Here is a 25,640-nt window from a genome sequence, read left to right on the forward strand (position 1 = left end):
TTCGTTTAATTTTTAAATTGATAGAAAAAATGCCTAAAGGGAAAAACCAAACATTAAATTTAAAACTGCACAGAATTTTATTCTACAGAACAATTTTATATATATATAAAAAAAGGACTCAAATTTAAATAAAAATGTATTACATATAAAAAATTACAGTGAAATAAGCATTTCCCTTAATACAAATATTAAATACGCTAATAAATAAATTAAATAACTTCCGCTTGCCTTCTCTCACCAAACGTCCAGTATCCAAGAGAAAAATTAAATTTAAAAACTAAACGGAATTATACCTCCCATTTTCCAAGTGGCAACAGTGACGATTTTTAACAGTCAGCAGTCCAGTATACAAAGCATAGAATTAAGAACTGTAGCCAAAACCATAATTCTAAAAGAATGAAACTATTCAAAATGATGCGATTTCATCAAAAAAGATAAAATAAAAAAATTCTGATTCGAATTTTGAAAAAAAAATCGCTTGGAGGTGCACTGGCTCTTGGCTAGATGCACCTATGTACCAAATGTCGTAGCCCTGTGTCTATTAGCTTACGCACACCACTAACGAAAGACACACATACTCTTTCTTTTGTTATATGTAGAGATTATTATTATTTTAATGGCCGGATGCTTTATTTAGCAATTAGCCGTCATTAACACGGGCCAGAAGAGATGACCATTTCATTATGGAAGCACCAATAGATGGCCACCATTGCCTCCTCTGAAAGTAAGGACAGTTACAACCATGCCCTCTCCGGAATTCGAACCCAGGCCCATTTAATTAGTGTAAACTTCCTTGAAATAACGCCCCTTCCCATCAGGGGCCTCTGTGCAGGGCACAATCCGAACACCTGCAAAGGGCGCCCCTGAGTTAAGATAACAAGAAATGGAGTATGAATGTTTCAACTTTCAAAATATCGAAATATAAATTTTAGGACACATCGAACATCGCTGGTGTTTCTTGAGGTTTCATCCGCTAGGAGTTTTGACCACTAGCTGGCGTTGTGCTCCGAGACCTTTGGATGGAAATAGAAGAATAAATGCTTTTGCGCAACTTGGATTGGTATCTAAGTTAAACAAACATGAAAATGTTACTTGCTATATGGGAAATGCAAATTAAAGCTTAAACATAATACACATAGATGAAGTAAATTATATATCAAGAAATTGTATTCTTGCGATAAAGACTTGAAAATTATTTGCAAAGTATATAGTAAATGCGCTAAACCATGAATTTGTGAAACTAGATTAATATCTAAGTTAAACAAACATGAAAATGTTGTTTGCTATATAAGAAATACAAAATATAGTTGAAACATAATACACTTAGATGAAGTAGATTATATATCAAGAAATTGTATTCTTGGGAATTATTTGCACAGTATATAAATGCGCTAACATTAGAATAATAAAATGCGTTGAGCGTAATAATCTGAGAATGCCATCCTTGTGCAGAGGCCCTGCTAATCTTCTCTGTATCGCAAATTTTAGGAACTGAAATGCGCCAAATTAGGGAAGCTAATTATGAAAAACTAATGATTGGAATTTATAGGCATTTTTAAAAATACCATTTTTCTAGATTAAAACGAGCTATAATATCAGATACTATCGTAAAATCAGGACTGTGAAGTTAAAGCCATGGAAACCTTTACTTCTGGACCAAAATACCTAAACAATTTACCCCCAAATCATCAAAAAAAAAAATATAAATATACTGTCATCTCACAGTGCTCTAGGGAACTCACTTCCACGATGCGAACAGTTTTTTCAAGAAGCAAAAATCTCTAATGTCCAGTGTGCGCGCCACTTTAATGACGGCTGCATAATGGAATGTGCACATCTGAACACCTGCAAAGTGTGCAGCTGGTCTTTTTCTAGCGTGTAGAACACATTAAAATTTGCTGTCTTTACAATGCAACTAAATTGATCTTTTCAACTGATAAAGATCGGAAAACCAAAGACATTCTCTCGTCTGTCGTCTGAAAAATCCATGAAAACCCGAATTCGTATATTTTAAATTTTTAATTTCTTTTTATCAGTTCTTTAATTTGACATAACCGCAAGAAACCCGATACTTAACTGATATGTTAGTACATTTCATCTTTGAATTTGTATTGCTTTGATCAGTACTCTAATTTAGCTCGACTAATAATGCGATTTAACTGTTTTCATCAGTTTTGTAATAGAACATATCTGCAAGAATCACGCTCAAATATTTTATATGCTAATGCATTGCATTTCTGAACGCGAACTGACGGTCTTCTAATATAATAATGAGTAGCAATGATAAAATAAGATTTAGGCTGTAAGCATTTGCATAAATTAAATTTCCCACATGCAATTAAAGTTATTAAAATTATCAGCCCGCTGCATTAGGAACATTACCGAAAGTCACGCTGTCCGTTATGCCAAATTTCAATCCAATTCATTTGGAGCTGGAGTTGTCATCTTAGAAAGGTTTCAGGTCTTTTTTTAACACCTGAAAAATGTTTTAATGTGAATGTTTTGAACTTTTGTTTGAATATGATGTATTTTACATTCAGAGTATTATATCTGGGAAAAAATTAAATTAGAAATAAAACTGAGATATGTTTCTGATATAAACGATACAGCATTAAATTTATCTGTGCAATATAATTAACAGCAGTATTGTAAATATCTTATATCATGTGTAATAATTTCATAATAATCTCACAAATTATGAGTCCTCATTCTATAGTCTGTTACTTAAAAGAAGGCACTATAAGATCGTTGCCACTCTTTCCCATTTGCGATCGTAATGCATGTCACCATCATCGCATAGCCGTAGAACTTATAATAAATATATTTATTATATAAAATAAATTTTCCCATGTATTATTTTGATGATTTCGATACAGTGTTTAAATGAGAAGTAGAAAGTATATTTTGCCATGGTTAATAGAGGTATGAGATTTAAACATTAGTAATTCATTACGAAAAGTACTTGGGAAGCCAAGTGTGAATTTTTCTAGAACATGACCAGCACAGGCAAATACTAGAGATTCTAAAGTGCAGAAACTTTCCTGTTGAGAGCATCATTCTTAACAAGCTGAGCTAGCTGTGGCTAACTCACTTGAAAAGGCTTAGCAAGATGATTTTGGGCAAATAGTACATTTTTCTCTTTATTCCTTCTTAAATAGTGTTGTATTTTGATACGTTCTGCAGGCAGTCGATTAAGAGCTTGTCGCCCGAATTGCTGGAATTAATGTAGAGCAAACTTTTATACAGTTTAAAAAATGGATCATAAACTTAAATGGATAAAAACGTTCTCTAACTGTAATTTGGGACTAGCCGCAAATTTTAAATTATGCCCTAAAAATCGTTTAAATATGAACAAAGGAACTCAAGTTAAGAACGACGTGGCAGAACCATTTCCGACCATCTGAAGAATCAGACAAAAAAAATGTTCAGTAAAAAAGTTCTTGATTAGAGAAAAGGACCTGAAAAAGGCATTCCTATGCCTAGAAAATATCATTTAAATTCAGACAATATTTTGAGCACATTTATGGATTTCTTAAAAGTTTTAAAAGAAATAAATAGCATGCTTTCGGTTTACTCCATCTTTGACATAATATACAAGATAGCTGGAAAATGTCAGAAATTTAGGGGAGCCCGCATTCCAGTTCACAAACCAATCGCATTATTTTCTATATTTGAGAAATTTTCGGTCAAAATTTACTTGGAATCGCAAATTAGTTTTAGATATTACTTTTTTTCTATTTTTCTCAACTTTTCGATGGCAAATTATTCTCTGTATTTTGCTATGTTTTGGCATTTTTAATTGCATGTTTTGAAATTTCGTTTGTGGTGTAAATGACTTGTTATAATTTCTGGAATTTTTCGTACCTACTCTATGAATATTGCTGAGACTGTTAACCTTCATTTTTATAGTAAGTACTTAGCTCGATAACTGGCCTTTTCTCCTTCTGGAGGTAGTGAAAACTTTCGAGTGGCCTTAAACACATTTAAAATTCTGAACATCCTTTGCATATTTAATATGTTAATGTGAAGTTATTGTTGACATTCGCGATTCAAGGACTATTTCTCGACTAAGATTAGATGTCGAGTCCGAAGAACCCCGATGCTGCACCGTTATCTTTTGAGCCGTTTTGTAAAACAACCGATTAAGGAATTTTCGCCAGAATTCCTGCAATTGATGCAAAAGAAAATTTTATGCAATTTATGCGGGAAAATATGATTAAACTAACGTGTGAAGTTTTTACAAAATCTTTTGTAAGACTAATGTTTGTTATTCTAGTTCTGATATATTTGAAATCTTCCTGTGGGTAAGCAACAAACTTGCGTTTATAGTTAAAATGCTATGTTGTATAGATAAAATGTTACATATGGAGATTAATAACAAAAGTTACACAGCACAAAGTTAATAATATTAATAAGAAGATTGTATTAATTTTATGTTAAAATGTTTTAATAATATATAATAATCTTGATTGTCTTTACTTAAAGTACATGAAATATATTGACATAATTTAAGTATTCTTTTAAGATATATTTTTCCAGGGGTAATATGGGTATTTTAAGATATATTTTCGAAGGGTAATATAGGTATTTCAATATATATATTTCTAAGGTTATATATAACGGGGTTCCCCGAACAAACCGTATAGGTTCTAAGGGGTCTTTGAGTCTACAAAGTTTGAAGGCCACCGCATAAGGAATCTGGATGATACTCATTAAAATCCTTTGGAAAACTAATATAATTCGTAACATACTTTTATAACGCCATTTTTAATGAACGTCGGATATGGAATAATTTCTTACATAATTATATATATTTATATAATTATATATATTTATATAATTATGTATTGTACAGCAATTATGTGCATGTATTTCACAACAAAAGATATATTGCGCATTATTTTCTGCCTAATATATCACAGTTGTTTCTTATTTCTATATAGGCAAATAGCCGTGGCGTGCTTTACCCTGATCAAACAAACGAAACCTTATTCTTAAACAACATCAGTTATTTCATCCTACGTTAGGCCCACTAGCGGCCGAGTCGTAAAGTCGCTGGATACTGCTAGTTCGGTCCGAGGCTCGAATCCCGAGAACAAGCTAGCTGCATGGCGCGTTCGTGCTTTGCCCATGTTTAACGTGTATACGAGCCAATATCCCTTAGAAAGTCCTCTACGAAGGCATCCCTCCCTTTAGGCAGATAACCCGCGAGGCCTTGTCGCAATAACAAAAAAACAAAAATCATCCTATCATAATCTTTAATCATAATTTTCATTCTTTTATTCTTTTTTATTTGAGTTTTATTACACGTTCATTAACGCATATTCATTTCTTCTTTATCTATTTATCTCTGGTTTTCTATATCAGTCATAGAAAGATGGATAGAAAACGGAAAGCTGACGATCGCTACTCCTATTACATTTCTTCTTACAAGAAAGTAAGTTATTTTATGCTACTCATTTCATAGTTATTATTTAAATGTTTGCAACTGAAACTTTGAATAATTAATTTTAATTAATGAAATATTTTTGAAGCATATTTTGGATAATTATTTAAGCGTTGAAGTTTTGGAATTGCATTCTCGATTTTATCTTAAATGTGTCATAAATCTCATTTAAGTGCACTTAAAATAAATTGATTCGCATAATACGATTTTTTTAACACTGGCTATGACATAATAACAGGAAAAACGTATTCCCCTTTTTCTTTTGCCTAGACGACCAGATTTTCACATAAGGCAACGCTAGGTACTTTTCGTTATGAGTTTTGTATATTAGACCTGATAGAAACTTGAAAATCTGATTCGAAGGGCGGACTAGCCTGAACATTTCAGATTACATTGGAAACTTCAAAGAAAACTTCATAAAATTTAAAAAATGCCTAAAAATATTATACAAATAACATGTGTTGCCGCTAACTTACTGAACTACACCTTTACTGTTAATAAAAATTAAATGTCAATTCTGAAATGATTTTTATACAAAAAACAAAGGAAGCTTTTAAGTTTCGTCTGTGTATCATTTCTTTTTTGAACTTAAAAAACTTAAAGGAAAAAATATCAAAATATTAAAACCTTTACTACCGTTACAACATAATTGTGTATATATATATATATATGTGTGTATTTCAATTATGTAGTATCTATCTATCTCTTTCTATATAAAGAGACTTTCAGTCTGAAATTTATTCATTTTCAGCTGTGCAGAGATAATGCATTACCGACTTCTCGTGACCATCTTGTTTTGATAAAATGATAATTTTGTTCCTTTGTGGTTAAAGCTATATTTCTACTAAGGAATCATAAATTATTGTACATAGCCTGCGGTTCTATATCAATATCATTATGTCAAAACAATTACGGAGTTAGGTTAATCGATTATTAATCACACTGTCGTATTCAAATAGCTATAAAAATTGCGAGTATTATGCTTGGAATAAGAACATTCCTGTATCTGATAGATAACTAGGCCTTATTCTTCGTTTTTGAACGAAATCATAATTCAATCGGAATCGAGAATAAATGATTACGACATTTCGGTGTGAAACTGATTCGCCGTATTAGCAAAAACTTATCATAACCATTACTTTAATTAGTTTACTAATATTTTTATGTATTATTTAATTTATACTTCATTGCTTATTATTTACTAATTATATGTTCCATTAACTTCTTTTTTTTTATTTTGAGTCACAGTTTTTAATGGGTATTCGACTGGGGTCCAGCTATTTTAATTGTATAAAATAGCCCACATAGACAAATATGGAATTTTACTGAAGTATTAACATTTTTTCGAAATGTTGAAAAATTATTTTTATTATAAGAGATTAGGATAAGCAATGAAGCTGCTGGGATGCAAAAATGTATTATTGAGTATAATACGTTCTTAGAATGAAGTGTGAAAGAGGAAAAATTTCTGAGTAACATTAATATTCATAGCATGATGGTGGCGCAGCATGGTACACATTACTTCGATCTGTGTGCCTAAATTTTTATATCTTCAGATATTAGAAGAATAATAGTAAGCTTAACAAATTTACGTCACAAAACACTTTCTATCGTCTTTTTACTTGAAGCTTCAATTTCAGACCATTTTAATTTAATTCAGACCATTTTGTCTATTCAAATAAAAGATACCACCTCACCAAAACTGTTTTCCCATAGCTCAGTGTAAGAAAGACATCAATCAAAAAGGTTGTAAATTCACTTTCCATAATTGCCCCTTGTCCCATTTCTGCAATTGCAGTGTCCCGTTTTTGGTCAATAATGATATGCTAATCTTACTATTATAACAATATTTCATTATACGCATTAGATTTTATTCTGGATGCAAATAATAGTGCACACATTGTAGAGAAATTAGGTCAATTGGAAGCAGAAAAGATGAAAAATGAAAAACGCCTTCGCCAGGAATCGTCAGATTAATAGATAGATTCAGAAGATCGTTTCGCAACTAAATGAAACTAGTTTTTAAACGAGCGAAATCAGAGCAGGTGCAACACAGACACGTCACATTACTTTCAATCCCCCCCCCTTTTCATGAAGAGGGAGAGTTTTCCCTTTCATGAGGATTCGGCGAGGAGTCGAACAAAGAAATGACCTAGCATCCCTATTCTTTGCCCACGCGACCCTCATGGAGGGAGGAATTGGTAGTAATCTGACGTGTCTGTGTTGCACCTGCTCTTATTTCACGCGTTTAAAAAATGTAGTTTCATTCATTTGCGAAACAATTTTCTGGAGGTCGCATATCCCAAATTTATTTTAATCATACATATTTGTTTTCTATTAATGCAAATATTTAATAATTTGTATATATACAGTTTTAGTCAGTTTTCCTTTTAAATTCTTTACTTAAAGTATCCTTTATGTAATATAGCTTCTTGTGCTGTAGTAAAGTGCCTGTAGCACTTATAGAAATACTAAAGGAAGAGATATTGTATTTCATGATTTCCCAAAGGACAATTTGCTTTTGACGACAGAATGGATACATTAATGTCGAAGACAGGATTCTATTAATGTTAAAAACGCAAGAATTTTTGGCGAACATTTTCTGTGCAGTGATTATGAAGATGACATAAGAAATCGCTTGCTTGGATTGCCGCAAAAGAAACTGTTGAAATGCAATACTGTGCCGAAAGTAAATTCATCGTGTGCAGTAAACGAAATAACACCAACAAATCGGACACATTTGAAAAGAAAACTAATGCAGAGTGGTTTTGAAAAACTACACGAATTAAGCCCAAAGAAAATTTATTTTGAGGCCGAGAACGAAATTGAAGCTGACAATAATAAATCAAATGTGAATGGTTTTGAAATAAAATTCACAAGTGACAATATCCCTGAATGCCCTAAGTGTAAAGATAGACAAGACTGTATTCATAATTTGAAGAACAAAATCATATCCTTAGAAAATCGTAATAAAAGAAAAATTTTAGAATGTTTGCTCATCGACAAAGATGGTGGACAACATCTAGAAAGAAATTTGTATCAGAAATTCAGAAATTAAAATCCCAAACAGCGAAATTTAGGAAAAAACAGCACGAATCGGAGAATTTGGAAAAACGGTCTAAAGCAGTGTTTCCCAACCTTTTTTGTGCTATGCCCTACCTAATCCTTTCTAAAAGTTTTAAGCTCCCCCTAGCATATACATAATTTTTAATATTTAAAAATTGAAATTTTTCCGAAAGAAACTTCAATGATAGCTTTTAGGAAGAAATGACTACGAAATTTTGTGACCAAACACAGTAAGTGAACTTTCAAAACATGGAGAACTGAAATTCAAGAAAAAACTCATTTTAGTGAAAGTTTTTTATTTTAAGTATTCGTAATTTTTATTATTTAAATTTAGCGATTTCCTTGCGCTTGATACATGCCGCAAAGAAAATTTTATGTCAGATTCCAATTTAGATAACTTGAGTCTCAAGTCTTCCGGTTTCATTATATCCAACCGATTTTTTTAGCAGCAAATTATTTATGGCACTAAATCCGTGTTCAGCAAAATTGAAGATGGAAACGGTGACAATAGTTCTCTTGCAAATTTTTCTGCATTTGGATATCTGATTCTGGTTTCTTCACAAAGCTATGTCACCGCTCCTTTAATATTAAATAAAATTTTAATTGACTCATCATTTTGCATTTCTGCGAGTTCTTTTTACTACATATTTGAAATATCAGCCAAATCCACTAGCATTGGCTGCATCATCCAAGTTGGAAAATCAATTTGTTTTAAGTTACAAAATCTTTTAAATCAGCCAATAAAATAATCAGATGATCGACAATAACAAGTGTTAGCGGTATCAATAACAAGTATAGCGGTAGTCACGTCACATTTTTGGAGCCAATGAGACTTTTCAAAATTTTTGTGGTAAATAATATATGCCTGACATAATTCAACAAAGGTAATGAAACCAAATATCTTCCTTTTGCATCATAAGTTTTAATTGCTTCTTGAAGTTGTTTATTTAATATATTTAATTTTTCAAAGATATCGGCTAAATAACTCACAATTGCCTTGTTATCATCCATTAACAGATTTTTCATTTCAGGTTTGTCGCTTAAAAAATAACTAAGAGTATCAAATACTTCCATATATCTTTCCAAGCAGTTCCCTTTCGACAGCCTTCTTACTTCAGTGTGAAGTACAAGTCTCATATAGTCTTCATTTTGTTCTTCATAAAATAACTTAAAAAGACGGTAGTCACGTCACAGTACATACACAATTCACATTTGGCCCTAGCTTTAATGGCATTGATACACTTTATAACTGAATTTAGCACTTCATTTAGATCAGGCGAATTGTTTTTACCTACCAGGTTTTCTCTATGAATAACACAATGCACAAGAAACATTTCTGGATTCTCATCTTTTATCAATTTTAAGCAGCCCTTTTTCTTATTCCGTGCTTTATTTTATTTTTCAACGATCATATTAGGAGCACCATCTGCAGTACAAGAAGTATTATATTTTTATTGGTATATTTTTATATATAAGTAATTTTTTAGCTTACTATAAATATCTTTGGAGGTAGTGGTGCTCTCTAATGATTTACAAAACATTTCTTCGGCAAAATCCCCTTTATGAATATATCTTACACAAGTTACAATTACGGCCTCACTGTCTCTCAAAATTGGTTCATTCCATTTGCACTGAAAATTTTCTTGTTTTCAGCTTTTCAACGAGTAGTATTTCAATATCCTCACTCATTTAATCTTTCTTCTGCAAACAGTATTGTTATTTAGTGGCATAGCTTTAACGTCTTTGTCATCTCTTTCTAGAACAGTTGTAAATGTTGATATTGATGGTTTGATAAATTCTCCCCTATAGTACGGCTTTTCTCAGATTAAACTATGAGTAATGAAATTTGATAAATAGCCTCAAGAGCACGATTAACAGTCGCATTATCAGCAGTAAATAGACACTTTAATATTACTCTTTTTCCAAACATTTTCCTTAAAGTGTGAAAATAATTCAAATCTGTATTAATACCAGCATTATATTTCGCCTTCATATATGCCTCAAACGACCTAGATTTGTTATGTAGAGAAATTATCTGATAGCGTTATAAAGAAATTAGGTGAATGATTTATGATTTATGGAAATTTAAATTTTATTTTGATTCTGAATTATTTAATTTAAGGCTTTAATTGTGGGGAAAAACAGATGCTTCTGGAAATATTATTTAGTTTAAATGAATATTATTTATTTTCTTTTATTGGCAAATCTTGTACAAACTTTTATTCATTGTGAAAGAAGCAGGGAAAGAGAGGCAATTTTCGCCAAGTCATGATTTCGCGCGCTTTAGAATGTTCGAGAAAGAATTTTCATTGTTAGTTGACCTTAAGAGAGGAAAGTACGTGACGGAAAGGTCAAAGGTTGCTACTTGTCTTTCAAGGTAAGTCATTGAGGTTTTTGGCGATTGAGGGTCCGGTTGTTGGCTAAGTGAAGAAGGGCGCGCATGCGCGATCACCCTTTTTCCCGCATTCTGGAGTTGAAAACGAAGATTTTGCCATAATTAAGGGGGCGATAAGTGAAGCCATAGTGGGAGCCCGTTTGGGGAAGGAGACGAAGGAAATTCGAGTTGGAGACACACTTACTTTTTGGCTGACTCTCTGACTGACTCGCTGATTTTCGGGCTTGCTGGACTGACGGGCTTGCTGGAACAAAATGTAATTGACTACGAGAGGTGTTTTCCGGCGGGGAGCGGCAAATATGCTCCCCGGCCGCGTTTTGGTTAAGAGGATTCTCTTACACACTTACTCTGGGACTCGCTTAGGCACTCACGCTTGGATTCGCTGACTTTCGGGTTTGCTGGTCTTGTGGACGTTGCTCTTGAAAACAGGCTTGAAGAAAATTGGAGTTGGATTCTCTCCCTTACTGACTGGTGGGTGGAATTTACTTGGGTCGTTACTCGTGAAGCTTGCTCTTGGGATGAGTAAGAACAGGCGAGCTGAAATGGCCTAGAAAAAAAAAACGTTTCTGACCTGAGCCTGAAAACCCTCTTCCTTGCGGCGTGCTGGTAAAGAGGCGAAATTTGAACGAGTTACCTGCGTGTGGACATAGGACTTTCAGGACCAAGCGGATAGCCGCCCTGGGCAGCAGTGCTCCTGTTTCTGTTCTACAGTAGTGAAGTGGAGTCTACATTTTTAGAACCTGTGTCAAGATGAGCCCGGCCGACATCAACTCTTGATAAGATAAGAGTCCTCCGCTTCAAAATGTCCCCTCAAGCTAAGTTGTATTTTTTTGGTGTGTTTGAACCCTAGGCAAGTTTTTTCAAAAACGTCCTTAGCAGTAAAAAACAACGTCGAATCTAAAATTTAACTCTCAGGCCTTAAATTGTTTCCCTTTTCTTTCTTTTAAATCACCAGACAAACCTTAAGTTTTTTTATGAATTTAAATGAACAGACTCTCAGATGAGGTTAAGATTTTTCTTATTGTGTTGTAATTGAATAAACTGATATTTAATCTGGAACCTCTTACAGTATGTTTTTTTTATATATTTAATATGAACTTTTCCTTTATATCTTGTATATGTTTTATGTTTTCGATCCTCTCACGGCGCGGTCCCGGAATGCATTTTTTTCACAACGCAAAAATGCTGTACACGTTTCACTATACGATCACTCCCTTTAACGGCAAGTAGTTTCATATTTAACATTTAACAATAATATGAATTTAAGAAATATAACACTTAAAAATAACATTTAACAAATATAGGAATTTCAGATATAACATGGTACCTAGAAGAAAAAACTATTTAACCATGGTGGTCGAAACTTTCTTTTCTTATAACATTGGTGCCGTGAAGTAAGATTCATAACATTATTTCCCGGCGTGAACTTAAGAAAATATAACACTGGTGCCGTGACCTCTGCTTAGTGAAGGATCGAATCAGTAATTGATTTTGAATTTACCTATTTTTAGTAATTTACTGTTTTAATGAAGTTGTTAATACGAGAGTGATAAAGTTTGAGAATGTGTGTGAATTTCAGGAATTTTGGACTTTAACGTTAGGCAAACAGAATTGAACTTTAAAGTTAGGAAAAATATATATTTTTAATGTAGGAGAATAGGTACTGTATATTTTACTGTTGGAAATCCTTGAGTGTTTTCTAGATGTGTATTTTTGATTTTCGACGTACTCATTTATGATACAAGATGGAAAATGAATTATTTCACGATAATCCTATGCTATTTGTATATCCTTGTAACAAGTTTCGAGTGCTTGTCTTTAAAAACTGGACTCCATTTTTGAACACTTCTAAGAGAAGGAGATTAAAGACTCTAATTATTTTACTGAATGAGACAAGCCATAGCTATGCGTAGCTAGAAATTTTTTTGTGTGTGTTTTTGCTACTTATTTAACCTAGAATCTTGTGAAATGTGTAATTGTGAGGGGTAACGTTAGAGATATTTTGATTTTTTTGACTTAATTGAATAATATTTTGTGAAATGTATGTAATGTTTTCATGATTCTCTAGCGTAGTATATTATTGCTTTTTGATTTACAATGTTTTGTTATGATTCCAGTATATTGTGTAATGTGTTAGAAAATTTAATTTAGTATTGAGCAATGAATTTTATAAGTTCTTAAGACATAATGATACAAATGAATGAGTTAGAAAAATTGAAGATTGTTTTTCAATTGCAAAATTCTGTTTTAAAATTAACATGGGTTAGATTTGGATTTTTGCCTGAGATCAGCAATAGTGATGTTTGCATATTTAATTTTTTTTTTGGGATTGAATTCTTCAGCTTGAGTGAAGTTCTAATTAGTTTAATGAGTCAGAGTAATTGAGATTAGTTATCTTTTGAGTTTTAAGTTTGTGAAGAGTTGTCATGTGAGAATTGTTTAAACAGTAGAAACTGAGTTAGTCTTGTGAATTGTAGAAAGTGAATTTTAATGAGAATTTTGGTGACAACGGGAATTTGTTTTGTGAAAATGTTTGAAATAAGTTTGAGAAGATTAGTTACTTTTGTTCTGTACTCATGAGTGGGAATTTTCGGTTGATTACAAGTAGTTTGTCTTGAATTTACTAGTGGATCGTAATAGATTTGATTTGAGTTATTGAATTTTCTTTCTTGGTTGGACTTGTTGCTGAATTTGGGGTTAATTCTTGTTTTGGCTTGAGTTTTGTATTTGAATTGGTAGTATCAAGATAGTTGTATCAGGTTTTTGTTTTGTTTTCTGGTGGTTTCTGCCAAGGTCCGTAAAATGTAAGTTCTCTGATGTTTAGTTTCTGTGGAAGAATTGAGATTTCTGTGGTCATAGGAAAATAGTAGAATTTGAGTTATGGATTTCATTTGTGTGATTTTTAGGGATTTTGAGTTACGAGTTATGAGTATTTTTTTTAGTTTAGCACTTTTGAGAACTTTGCATTTGTTGCTTGCAGTTAGGTCTTGCGTGAAGTTGTAATGTCCTGAAAGCTCGTTTTCTTGTAAATACTTGCACTTCATGGTGGCACTTGACCTCTTACACCGGGAGAAACAGGAACTTGTTATCTGAGAAAACTATTGTTATATCTTTTTCATTGTGTTGGTTCAGGATTGTAACGTTTCAGTCAGCGCACTTTTCTTTCCGAGATAAGAGATCTTATGTTCTCTTTCAACGTGTCTGGGGGTTTGCTTGATACGTAAAGTTTGAGTCTGTCATTCATAATACAGCGCTTTTCTCAGCTTACATGGACGCGGTAAAGAGTTACTTCGTTTCTATTGTTTGGGTGGAGGTGTTGCTGAAGGCTGCTATTTAGGTTACTATACAACGTTTTGGAAGAGTCTGATGCAGAATAGATCTCAGTTTTTGCCAAAAATTGGGGGGTTTGTTTTGAACACTTTTTTGATTTTTGATATTTTATTTAGTGTTCTAGTAACGTGCTTCAGTCCAGCTTTGATTGATTTCTTTGACTAGGTTGAATTTTTTTTTCTCGTGGACTTAAGGGATTTTTAGAATTACTGAAATTTTTGTTGTCTAACTAAGGGGACTTAAATATGGTGTTGTTACTCACTAGTGTTTACTTTGAGGTTTGAAATTTTTAGCGGCACTTCACTCTTGCTGGTTGATTTTTTTTTTGGCTTGATTTGAATTACAGTGAAATATTTTTGACTTGATAGGGTTTAACGTAATGACTATTTGTGTATTTGTTTAGGTATTGCAATTTAAAATTTTTTTTGTTTAGGTATCACTGATCTCATTGCTCATTTGAATTATGTATGAAATTTTTACAGTTTAATTGTATTTTCATTTTATGTGTATATGTGTATCTTGGTAGTATTTGTAAATTTTTGGCCAAACGTTATTTTGTACATGCATTAGGTTGTATTATTATTATTATTTTTGTGTGTCTTGGATAAAATTCTAATTGGTATTTGCACAGCGTATTCGTTATGTTCATTCTCGGAATTGATTTTGGTTGGATTGAATTTTTGGACAATCACGTTTTCCTTCTTTCTGATTTTTTTGTGTGGGGTATTTTCGGCTGGTTCCGAGGTTCCTTGTGTTGTAACGTTCTTTTCTTTTCTAATGCTTGGCCCTGATCAGGCCGCTTTTGTTCTTAGACGTGATTGTTTGGGATTCATTCTTGGAAGTTATTTAATTTCGTAGTACTTAGGGGGATCTTTACTCTTTGTTTGAATACGTTCATGTGACATATTTTATTTGGAATTGTTTGAATTATTAGTGTGTTTATTTTCTCAGGAATGTATTTTATGTATCTGCGGCGCGTTAATTATCTTATTTTTATTTATTTCATTTTTTTTTGGTGTGAACAATTGGATTAGATTATTTCTTTCTTCGGGTGTGAGTATCCGAACACATTCAGTGGCTTATCTATCGTAAGGGAAAAATTGAAAGATAAAGTCTTCTTCAGCTTTGAAAGATTGATTGTTCTTCCTTGGTCGAAGGTGAGACGTAGGAGGGTGAAATCTGGTTTCTTTTAAGGTCAAGATCCTCTACTAAGGGGTATTGTGTTGAGTTCACATTCCGGGGTTGGTTGCTTGCATTTTCTCGCGTTGAAGGCTGCAGGGGGGAGTTGCTAACACAATGATTTCTAACTACAGGGTTTTCCCTCGCTTGCATTGACAACTCCGTACTCATTTAATGTACTCCATGATTGTGCTCATTGGAAATTGTCACAATACTAGACTGTGCTCGACCTCAGGTGAAATTGTTTACATTAATGGACTGAAAAAGAGAATGAATAGATAAATAAACGTTCAGGAATGTGGCCACACAGAGACTGCAACACTAGTGTGATGTAATGAACAGGAAAAAAAAAAGAGAAATTCTTTTGCCATTATTGATTGATCTTAGACATATTTTGTTTGTGATTAACGCCTTATTTTTATTTTTATTTTTGTATGTGTTCTGAATATTTCTAGGTAATTAATTAAGTGATTTAATTGATTTTTTTTGATTAATTATTTTTGATGATTTTCTTTGAGTATTTTAATTAGTAATTGCTTTGATTAATCTTGTTGTTTTACTTGCACATTTTGGACTTGAAATTTAATGTGTCAGTAACGTCACTGTTACCAAGGAGTCGTGTGAAATATTGTTACATTATGTTATCCTTTAGCCTTATTGCACAGTATGAGTCATGGCATTTCAAGAAGTGTCTGTCTGCTAAATTTTGGTAAACCAAAATTTAATTCCTTAGGGGAAAGGAATGTTATGTAGAGAAATTATCTGATAGCGTTATAAAGAAATTAGGTGAATGATTTATGATTTATGGAAATTTAAATTTTATTTTGATTCTGAATTATTTAATTTAAGGCTTCAATTGTGGGGAAAAACAGATGCTTCTGGAAATATTATTTAGTTTAAATGAATATTGTTTATTTTCTTTTATTGGCAAATCTTGTACAAACTTTTATTCATTGTGAAAGAAGCAGGGAAAGAGAGGCAATTTTCGCCAAGTCATGATTTCGCGCGCTTTAGAATGTTCGAGAAAGAATGTTCATTGTTAGTTGACCTTAAGAGAGGAAAGTACGTGACGGAAAGGTCAAAGGTTGCTACTTGTCTTTCAAGGTAAGTCATTGAGGTTTTTGGCGATTGAGGGTCCGGTTGTTGGCTAAGTGAAGAAGGGCGCGCATGCGCGATCACCCTTTTTCCCGCATTCTGGAGTTGAAAACGAAGATTTTGCCATAATTAAGGGGGCGATAAGTGAAGCCATAGTGGGAGCCCGTTTGGGGAAGGAGACGAAGGAAATTCGAGTTGGAGACACACTTACTTTTTGGCTGACTCTCTGACTGACTCGCTGATTTTCGGGCTTGCTGGACTGACGGGCTTGCTGGACAAAATGTAATTGACTACGAGAGGTGTTTTCCGGCGGGGAGCGGCAAATATGCTCCCCGGCCGCGTTTTGGTTAAGAGGATTCTCTTACACACTTACTCTGGGACTCGCTTAGGCACTCACGCTTGGATTCGCTGACTTTCGGGTTTGCTGGTCTTGTGGACGTTGCTCTTGAAAACTGGCTTGAAGAAAATTGGAGTTGGATTCTCTCCCTTACTGACTGGTGGGTGGAATTTACTTGGGTCGTTACTCGTGAAGCTTGCTCTTGGGATGAGTAAGAACAGGCGAGCTGAAATGGCCTAGAAAAAAAAACGTTTCTAACCTGAGCCTGAAAACCCTCTTCCTTGCGGCGTGCTGGTAAAGAGGCGAAATTTGAACGAGTTACCTGCGTGTGGACATAGGACTTTCAGGACCAAGCGGATAGCCGCCCTGGGCAGCAGTGCTCCTGTTTCTGTTCTACAGTAGTGAAGTGGAGTCTACATTTTTAGAACCTATGTCAAGATGAGCCCGGCCGACATCAACTCTTGATAAGATAAGAGTCCTCCGCTTCAAGATGTCCCCTCAAGCTAAGTTGTATTTTTTTGGTGTGTTTGAACCCTAGGCAAGTTTTTTCAAAAACGTCCTTAGCAGTAAAAAACAACGTCGAATCTAAAATTTAACTCTCAGGCCTTAAATTGTTTCCCTTTTCTTTCTTTTAAATCACCAGACAAACCTTAAGTTTTTTTTATGAATTTAAATGAACAGACTCTCAGATGAGGTTAAGATTTTTCTTATTGTGTTGTAATTGAACAAACTGATATTTAATCTGGAACCTCTTACAGTATGTTTTTTTTATATATTTAATATGAACTTTTCCTTTATATCTTGTATATGTTTTATGTTTTCGATCCTCTCACGGCGCGGTCCCGGAATGCATTTTTTTCACAACGCAAAAATGCTGTACACGTTTCACTATACGATCACTCCCTTTAACGGCAAGTAGTTTCATATTTAACATTTAACAATAATATGAATTTAAGAAATATAACAGATTCATTGATTTGTTGGTCAGGCATTATTGGCATAAAAGGACAAAAGTTGACCGTTTATGGACATGGTATGAAACCAAATTTTAAATATGCCTCCGAATACCGACGAAAGTTTATTCTTGCTTGCACCCCTCATTTCACTAAGGGCTGAAAGAAATAAATATAAGATCAATATAAACAAAGCTGAAAGCAGCTACTGTTGCCATTCCTACAGTAAAAAATAAAATAAATTCGTGGGCTGAAATGTTCGAGAAACGTCTGGAAAGCATAATGTGTCAGTTATTTAAAAGCATTTAAATGTCCATGTTTACAGCAAGAATTCTTTATAAAATATTTAAAATGCACCGCAATTTGAAAATTTTTTCACGTATACATCACTTAAATTTATCTTTATTTTGGGGAATAAAAAAATGAAATTTCGAAACTTTTGACTCCAGGAAACATATTTAGAACGTCCTTTGTCCCGTTTGAATGACCTTTGTCCCCTTAAACTCTGGACGAGTCCATTTTCGAATTGTCCCCTTAACAGTCGCAATGCCCCCTTGTGGGGCGTGCGCCCCACGTTGGGAAACACGGGTCTAAAGCATATTTTTACAAAGACGCAGTTTAAGGCATTGCTAGAAAAGAAGGAAAAAAATCAGGTGGACTAGTGAAGATATTTCACGTTGCATTGTCATAAGAGCTCTGTCATCTAAAAGCTACGATTTTTGGAAAGAAAAAAAAAGGAATTCCTTTACCTAGCACTAACACATTAAGGAGATGGTGAGCTAAATTTTCATGTAGTCCAGGAATTCAGAGTGATGTTCTTGCTGTAATGAAGGACCTATGCGAATATTTGAATTCTGTAGAAAAAATATGCGTTCAAGGTTTCGACGAAATGCATATAGATTCTAAACTCTGCTATGACTCTAAACTGGACCAAATTCTCGGTCCTTTTCAAAAAGTGCAGTTTGTTTTAATCACACGTCTCATTTCGCAGTGGAAACAACCAATATTTTTTTTATTTCAACACTCCAATGAAGAAATAACTTCTTTTTTCATTCATAAGACATATTAAATCATCTGGAGTGGAAGTGAAAGCAGTAGTGTCTGATTTAGGAGGATCTAGTACTTTGTGGAAAGAGTTACAGATTTCGATTCAGTTTCCAAATACTGTATTGCAAAAGAAAAAAATATGGGTTTTTGCAGATTTAGCTCACTGCCTCAAATTACTGAGAAACCACTTTTTAGATAAAGGATTTGTTTTAGAAGACGGAACTGTTTTAAATGTTGATATTATTAAAGAGGTTTTAAATAAAGATTCAGCAGAAATTAAATTGTGTCACAAACTAAAACCAAATTATTTAATGGTCAAGGGAAACGAGAGACAAAAAAGTCGCTCCAGCGAAAACATTATTTTCAAGAATTACAGCAAAAGGTATACTCCACCTCACAGGAAATAAAAAAAGCATCCGACTTCTTTGAGTTAATCGACAATTTTTTCAATATTATGAATAGTGCCAAACCATACACTCCTTCAGATAAAATACTTAAAGCAGCATTTGGATTAAGTGAACATCATGAAAAACAAATTCAAGTTTTGGAATTAATGAAGAAAGTCATTGGTGGACTAAGAGTTCAAGGAAAAGCCAACTTACTGCTTTTCCAAAAAGGAATAATAATTTCAATAAATTCTCTTTTTGGCCTAAGCCAGGATTTGAAATCATCGTATGATGTTAAATATATTTTTACCTCTAGATTAACTCAGGATGCACTTGAAAGTCTCTTTAGTCAGATTCGAGGGTAGGTTTAATGATCATCCTTCACCTAATGAAGTTATACGCCGCTTAAAGCAATTAATACTCGTTGATAAACTGCCAAATTTATCTTCAAAATTATGCATGACTAAAGATAGCAGAAATATTGATTCATATTTAACATCAGAAATACTTGAAAGAGCTTTGAAAACTGAGGAGGTAGATGCTTTTCCATTAAATACTATTGATGATTTGGATTTTGATTTCATAGAGCAACCTTCTCCTATGTCTTGGGAATTAGAATTGAATTCCGACAGACAATTTTCGACCGCCGAAAAAGAAGCATTAACATATGTTGCAGGTTATATTGCCTATCGTGTGCGAGACAAAGACCCATCATTGGAAACAATATCTAAAAATAGTGCTGATGAACCAATATTTAATTCAGAATGGATTAAATTATTGTCCTTAGGAGGTTTGACTACACCTTCTCATTCATTGATGAATACAGTTTATGAGTTCGAAAACATATTTTGTGCAGTTCATGGTACAACTTACTATAAAAGGAAGCATGTAATTGGCTCTTCAATTAATAAACTGGAGAAACATTATCCTGAAGTTAACAGAGAAGCAATTCGTTTATTTTGCAGAGTACGAACTTTTATTAAAATACATTTCTTTAATAGAAATGCATATGTTTTTTCCCAAAGAAAAACAACCCGAAAGGCAAAAAAATGGATTGCTTCGAATGTGGTAGCCAATAAATAATTTTTCAACAACTTGAAATATTGAATGCATTGCGACTGTACAAGTAAGCATATATAATATGTTTTGCTTTGAAACATTTCTAGATCACATTTTAGAAGTTGATAGCGTAAAGCATATTTCAAATGAGAACTAATTATGATAAGTTAATGTTACAGTTATACTTTTATTGTATCATCTGTTATTATTGATTCGATTTTGTGCTAGCTTAGCATTCTAGATAAAATATATATAAAGTATAACATTAAAGTAATTGGCATAAGAAGACCTGCCCCCTTAACTCCCACTTTTGAAAAATTAATTCACTTTTTTAGGTACTGTGAGTAAAGTTGTTTTGTCTAAATTAAGATAACAATCTTACATGTATTTATTTAAATGAAATATTGATGTAAGCCTAAGTTACACAATTATTAAAAATATATATATGTTATTATATTGAATCGGGAGAAAATATGCCAATGTAAAATTTACATTTAGGCTGAAACTGAAACTTAGATTAGCAGAAATTTTGCCGTGTATAAACATACATGTTTAAAACTATGCCAATTTAAGGTTGTTTTTTGATTAATTTTAAATAGCTGTTATTACAGTTATCTTATAATCAGTAGTACAGTTCTCTTAGTTAACATGCAGATAAAGATATGATTTAACAAACAGGCATTTAAAGAAAAAAAATCCCTGCAAATTAAAAAAAGGGAGGGGGAACTTTATGCTAAGAGTAGCGCATTTTATCTATTATTTTAAAATTGAGTAAGTACTATTAAATTTTTTAATGTTCAGTGTAAAATGCATACTGCAGTAACATTGTCTCTTCCAAATTATAGCTATCTTTCACACACAGCTCATTTTAAACGCTGGTTCTTCAAATTTAAAAGGCTAATTTCTATGTTGTCAAGTGCATCTCCGCGCTCAGTCGTCACCATCGAGATAGATAAGGCCTGCGCGCTGAGTTACTACGTCACTGCTAGGGGACCGGTCTTCGTGCAGTTTAGCTTCCTTGCTAAACACCCGTTTTTCTAAACCTATTCTATGAAATTGGTATCTCATACTATAAAATCAGTCTAAAACAAAATTACAAGCGGCAATATAATGTTTTACAAAGCTTATACGAATATGAAATATTTTCATTTTCTTTTGTTGGTATTTATTTTCAAAAAAAATAAAAAAATATTTGAGAATGGTGTGGTGCTTTTAATTATATTTAAGAACAACACAGCCTTCAATAACTGGTGCTGCTTGAATATTGATGTGAATAAATAATGTCTCATCTTCCTTTCTGATTATAGACCAAAATAACGGGATTTCCTGAGTCTCTAAATACTTTAAAAAGTTTGCATATGTTGAAAACATGTATTTGCTTCTTCTTCTGATTTCGTTTTCATGCTTTCCTGTAGAGACAAATGCAGTTGCTGATTTTGTAATCGTATTTTTTTATCATACGGAGATTCTCGATTCTGTTTCTGATAGGATAAATATGAAGGGCAACCCGGAAATAAAGATGGTATTCCTTCTTTCGTTAATCGAGAACGTGAAAGAGGTGCACTTAATTTTTTTCCAGAGGATGGATCATATGCACTTGTCTCCATCTCAATATCTTCATCTTTGAAATGAAGTTCGCAAACTTTTGAAGCTTTCGTTAATTTAAAATTTCTCCGAGGTATAGCTTTAAGCCATTTCTTTTTTTTTTTTTTTTATTTCATTAGATGGAAAACTGTAGACTTTCACACGAGGACAATTATCATAATTTCCTTTGCATCCAGGAACAATACAATGGGAAGGCATAATGCTGATAACACATTTTCGCACGAAAATATGCAGAAACAAAAATGTATCACTAAGCAATAAACTTGAAAAAGCAATGAATAATGCACAAATGTAAATAAAACTAACGAAATCTAAGCATCTAACAAGATCGTGTGAAGTATGTCTAACAGTAACAGTTAAGTATGTCTTGTTAAGAGGCAGGTGGCTACCAGGGGGGGCCAAGAGCGATGCACAGTGCAGGGAGAAAGTTATGCCACATACGCATGACGTCATATGGGTGACAGCGTTAGTTCTTGGCGTCTGTTTACTTTCATTGCATCAACAGTTTGATTTGATTTGTGTTGTTAATTTGCTATTATACCTAGGCGGAAATGGCAAATTGTGCTATAGCGTTGTGTCAGAATTATACACGTTAATACGTTTTTTGGCGGAAAACACTCTTTACAACCAAATAAAATAACTATTTTTTAATGAATTTATGTAGTTTTCATACATAACTGTGATGTAATTTTACATTTATTTTTCATTTTACTGCTATTTTACATTTAAATTGAAAACATTTCTCATTTTAAATCATTTTTTGTCATAATCTTCATTTTGTGTATGAGACTTACATCGTAGTGAGATATTTAAACTCAGTGTCATGTTTAACAAAACTGAGTACCTGAATGATTAGTTAATAAATTCGCGTATCCAACTTCATTCACATGTTTTGGTTACTTTCTTTACATCCCAAACGTAATTCTATGTATTGAAGCAGCGTCTGGGTTAAGCTTTGCGAACTATGTAAACTGATACATGCCTTACCGTAAGGAAAGAACAATTTCTCGACCACACTATGATGCAAACATCGAATGAGTGAGTGACATATTACCTTCAGTGTTATTTAACTGATGCATACAGGTATGTGTGGTGTAATTTAATTGATATAACTTACACATGCTATGCTAGAATACAAATAGCGAAAGAGTAAGTAAAATATTCTGTTCAGTGTTATTTAACTGCTGCATTTGTTTTAATTTTGATTCCATATAACTTGTTTTTAATTATAAGAGAAAGAAAAATAATTCAATATTGAACACATATTTCGAGTATAACAAAAGTATTTTAAGAAACAACCTGATAAAAATACATTAGTAATTAAAAATATTTAATTTGTGTACAGACTGAATTGAAATTAAGATGTGGTGGTGTATTTAATTATGGCGAAGCACACTAGGGCTATCTGCGTAATAGGTGTGATGCCTTCGTGGAGGACTTTCTCAGGGAAACTGGCTCGTATACACGTTACACATGAGGAAAACTACGAAAACGCCCATGCAGCCAGCCCGTTCGCGGGATTCGGACCGAACTACCAGTGTTCAGCGACTTTACCGCTCGGCCGCTGGTGGGCCGAAACTAAGATGTAGGGCAAGTTTATTATTATTATTATTGTGCGTGTACGTGTAAGAAAATGTATTTTAATTGTTCCATTTTCAATGTATGGAAGGAAGAATAGGATGCCAATATCGAAAATTATTTACTATAGCAAATAATCACGTCAGGATAAATGTTATATAGAAATCTTGGGAGTGTAAGGGATTATAAGAGTACTTTTAGATTATACTGAAAATATATGCACTTCTGCTAAAATCTGAAGTGAATCAGTATGAAGTGACTTTTCACTTTAAAAAAAATGCGATAAGTATACTATTTAAAAGTATAATGACGGATATTAAGAAATTTGTAGAATTTTATGGTATTTAAATATGAATTTGTTAAGTCAAATCTTTTTATATAGATTTTTGGTTGAGATATGTAATTTAAACTGAAAAACACGATCATATATTTCTCATGGAATGTCAAAGTTCATTTGTATTAAAAAAAGTGCATGAGCAATGAAAATAAATAGAATAATACTTTTTGATTATGTTTTTACCATGGTCTTAGCAGTTATGCCATCATGTGTTCTGTTCAACAAGATTTATTTAGTGCAAACAATACTACGAAAAAATATTGAAAAATACCTTGTTTTACAATATTTATTTCCCTTAATTAACTTAAATATCGTTTTTCATTTTCTAATGCTTTCCTTTACGAAAAGAATTTAATGTTTACAATTATTTTCAGCATTCGTACGAATTCTATGCATAAAATAAACATTTTCTTTAACAAAATACTTAATCGGAAAGTATATACCCGGTATTTCCGGTGTATCTACTACATATAAAATGATCATTTTGCTTTAGTTTACATTTTTTTCCATTACCAAAATTATGTAGCAGACGCGTCGGCCGATGCAACTTGTTTCCCGGGTGACGTCACTACCAGCAACTAATGGCACGCTTTTTCCGTTCCTGGCCTAACCTAAAGAACCTTGGGTGGCTACTGGTAACAGCGTTAAGAGTTATGGACAAAGAATACGGAGAAAGTTTCGGGGAGTGTCATCGTGTGAGTTATTGCTGAGGGTCCCTTAACCGTGACGTCAAAAGCCAGTTTCAATTCAGAGCGCAGGCCTTATCTATCTCGATGGTGACAGCTCAGTGGCATCATTGCTAAGTCATCACTGCCCACTGCCTGTTTCCATGGAGGTAGGAAAATGGAGGTTACTTCCATGGAGGTTACTTCCTATCTCCATGCCTGTTTCAGGGGGAAAAGCTCTGAGTTAGCCCTTCCCTTTTAAGTCCTGGGGGTTAACGCAGGAGAAACTGGTTCCTCATTACAAGCAAGCTGATAGCATTCGAAGCTGATTGGTTGAAAGGAACAACATTTTTTTGGAAAGGAAGGAAAAAGTCGCGCGTCTTTCTTTCAATAGTAAACCAGGCAGAAAAATTGTCCGAAATAGTTGTTCGTGTGAAACAAACGCCGTGTGATATGGGTCTAACACAGTTTAGACATTACGTGTATATCGTTAAATGAATATTTTACTGCTGAAAATCCAAAATAATTACTTTTGTCTCTTATTAAATTTATCAGAAAGCAATAAAATCATATCATACCATTTTTCATATCGTTTTACTTCTTTAATAAAACTAAAGGAGGGAAACGATTTGTAAAACCTTTAAAGATTTGCGAAAGTAAAACGTCAAAGATGTTGACATTAACGATGAAATATATACTTTCAAAGATAGTTACAAAGAACGTTTGACATTCTGCAATTAACTGCATTTAGGACATTATTTTTTTATAACTGTTATCAAAAATATTATTGACTTTACCTATTGATGTAGTAAACTATGAGAAATTTATTTCCAAACACATTAATTGAGACCTATACACACACGAGGATGTCACAGGAAAGATCTCTGAATATTAGCAATTGCAAGTAATCTTTCGAATTACGTATTAAAGAAAAAAAATTTTCAATGTAAAATACCGAAAACGAAATTAAGATCTAAAAAAAAAAAGGTATTTATTTTAGCTATTATTTACCTTTAACTAGTTAATTTCTTCATAAATGTTTAGTTAATATTTTTATAAAAATATAATTTTATTCTTTAAAATATGTCCTTGTTGTTTGTTTTCTTCCTTTCCTTTCTATTATTGCATGAAAAGGGAAGGAAGATGTTGATAATGCAAATAG

At 33.0% G+C, this 25,640-nt stretch overlaps 1 protein-coding gene and 1 non-coding gene across 2 annotated transcripts in view; one reads left to right on the forward strand and one right to left on the reverse strand.

The window, feature by feature from the left end:
* Positions 1–1,406: 1,406 nt before the first annotated feature.
* On the reverse strand, positions 1,407–1,509 carry LOC146993856 (U6 spliceosomal RNA). Its single transcript, XR_015044324.1, has one exon. It is a non-coding gene; the product is annotated as a U6 spliceosomal RNA (small nuclear RNA).
* Positions 1,510–5,361: 3,852 nt separating this feature from the next.
* LOC146993857 (uncharacterized) overlaps positions 5,362–25,640 on the forward strand; it is a 104,822-nt gene continuing 84,543 nt past the window's right edge. Inside the window, exon 1 of the mRNA XM_085826413.1 lies at positions 5,362–5,437. The gene's annotated coding sequence lies outside the window, so the exon portion shown is untranslated. The remainder of the gene's footprint in view (positions 5,438–25,640) is intronic.

Source organism: Stegodyphus dumicola, chromosome 11 (genome assembly GCF_044657685.1).
Source record: "Stegodyphus dumicola isolate Sdum_Otavi_A_Nest chromosome 11, ASM4465768v1".
Lineage (NCBI taxonomy): Eukaryota > Metazoa > Arthropoda > Arachnida > Araneae > Eresidae > Stegodyphus > Stegodyphus dumicola.